General features: G+C 45.0%; 1 pseudogene across 1 annotated transcript; it reads right to left on the reverse strand.

Moving 5' to 3' along the window:
• Positions 1-543: 543 nt before the first annotated feature.
• Positions 544-2,239, reverse strand: LOC306655737 (small ribosomal subunit protein uS9m-like; annotated as a pseudogene). The gene is made up of 2 exons: positions 2,184-2,239; positions 544-1,717 (listed from the first exon to the last, which is right to left on the reverse strand). The product of its transcript is annotated as a small ribosomal subunit protein uS9m-like (transcript).
• Positions 2,240-2,473: the final 234 nt, after the last annotated feature.

The following is a 2,473-nucleotide window of genomic DNA, read 5'->3' on the forward strand; positions in this document are numbered from 1 at the left end:
GAATTGCAACCTAAAAGCCTGAAGTCACAGAGAAATGACTCTCATGTAGGATTTCAGGCATTAAATCGGTTTAGTAGGTATAGCCATTTGGTCAGGAAGCCACTCTATAGCCCCTAAGCCCCACTTATTGTTAGTGCTGATGCTGCCTTTTGCTAGATGTGGGGCTTCTGGGCCTGCTTCTCTGTAAAGCTGATATGTCCACAGGTCTCAATGAGACAATGATAGTTAGGTAATGATTGTTAAGTGTTTAATTTAGTGACTTCTCTCTTCTTCCCTTTTTAATTTTTATTTATTTGTGTGTGTGTGTGTGTGTGTGTGTGTGTGTGTGTGTAGGATAAGGTACAGCTTATCTTCTTTTTTTTCTTTTTAAACTTATTAATTTATTAACCAAAAACTTTAAAAAGCAGCATTTAAAAATAAATCATCTCACAACTCAAAGAAATTTCTGCCAGTGCTGCCCTCACTGGCCAGTAGAGGTCGACCGTGTTCTGCCCCAGGCCAGGCCTGAGTTCAGCCTCTCCTTGCCCCTCCCGGGAAAGATCTTCAGTGCGTCTTCCAGGTAAACTTTCTTTGGGCTCCCTCTTGGCCTGGCTTCTTCTGTCCCCTGACACATGAATCAGTAGTAAGTAGTCAGCCTATCTCACCCACATGACCTCATCCTTGGTGATGAAGCTGCACAGGGCTTTTGCCATAGCCAAGTGAATTGCTGCTGCCTGTGTGGACCTCCCGCCCGCTCCCGCATCCCCCCCAGACCGTGCAGGTCACGTGTTTCCTAAGTTGGTCAAGGAGGTGAAAAGGGAACGTCAACTCTTTTCTGTTCTGTGTGATTGGAAAGTACAGCAGATAATCGGCTCCATTCACTGTTATTCTTCCACTTCTGTGTTCATAAACAACTGCTTCTGCTTTTGCACTCTTCTTCTACCTTCACTTGTGCTGAAGGCTCTTCCCTGCTCATCATACTGCACAGGTTCAATCGGCTGCTTTTTTTTATTGAATAGCTACACTTCTGTGAAACTTCTGCAAAAATTCTTCTTCAGCAGGATCACACTGCAATGTCAATAACTTTTCTAGCAGCTGAATGAGCTGCACATAATCTTGATCTGACAGTTTTTCCACTAACATCTCTTCTAGTTCCTCCTTAATCAGCCATCTGCTGCCAATCAGGTCTTTGGTTTGTTTTTTCTGGAAGTAGACCTTTCGCTCGCAGCTGATTTTGATGTTTTCTATGTGGAGCAGTTTTCCATATACTTCCTGTATTATGAGTATTATGTTTGCTTGCCAGTACAGAAGAGAAAATGAAATGGATGACCATCTTCTCCTCATTGGATTGCTCTTTGCTTTGGAAAAATCTGTTCAGGATACATTATTATTGACCTGGCTCGCTTGGAAATAGGTAGACAATAGCTCTGTCAATATCCTCTTGGACACACGTTTCTGGATCTTCTTCCATCATGTTGCCAAGCATCTCTTTCCTACGTTGAACTCTTCAATCTGCTTTTTAATAAAATCCTCTGTGTATGTTTCACATCTTGAGGCTGGAACATTTTTCTTTGTTGTTACGGCTGTGGTGTGTATTAACCTTAATATCTGGGATCCGATAGCTGCCTGCAAACCAGCCGTCGTGGTTTGCCAAAGTCCTTGCCTCCGGCCGAGGCTAACCCTACCCAAGAGAAAGAACCGGTAGAAAAGCGCTCCACACAGGGAGCCGCCATGTTGGCTGTAGGAGAACCCGGCAGGAGGGCCAGCTTATCTTCTAAGGACGCCCAATACATGTGGATCGAGATGGCAGGTGGCTGGCTGTTGAAGTCTGGCGATGAAGTGCGAGCATTCAAGTCTGGAGCAGTGAGAGGTCTTGTGTGATCAATAAAGTGTGCAGGGGAAGGGGTGCATACTGGGAAGGAATTTCCTGGTGTGACGTGGCATGAATTGTTGACAGGCTAAGGTTTCAACGTGTACACTTTTCTCCCTAGTGAGTCAAGAGGTCTGTTATCTCGGAGGGACCTTGCCACCATGATCTCCGGCACCCACTGGGTATTGGGATTTGAACCCAGGGGTGCTCTACCACTGAGCTACATTCCCAGCCCCTTTTTATTTTTTATTTTGAGACAGAGTCTCACTAAGTTGTCCAGACTTCCTTGAACTTGTGATCCTCCTGCCTCAGTCTCCTAGTCTGCTGGGATTACAGGTGAGCATCACCATGTCCAGTGTCACGACATTCCAGGGCAGCCCTGGTGTCCATACTTCTACGCTTTTCAGCATAGATGACCTTGTTATATGTAACTGCTCGTGCACACCTTTGTTGTTACATAAATAAACCCATCAAAAAAATTTGTACTGACAGGTCTTTGGAAATATTGTTGGCTGGCTGCACTGGTTTATTTTCAAGACATAAACTGATTCCCTCTGTGAAGGCTGGAAACAATTTCTGACTGAGCACGCTGCAATGCCAGATATGGCCAGTAGGGGAAAAGCA

The sequence above is a fragment of the Sciurus vulgaris genome, assembly GCF_902686455.1.
Source record: "Sciurus vulgaris genome assembly, chromosome: 3".
In the NCBI taxonomy this organism is placed as follows: domain Eukaryota; kingdom Metazoa; phylum Chordata; class Mammalia; order Rodentia; family Sciuridae; genus Sciurus; species Sciurus vulgaris.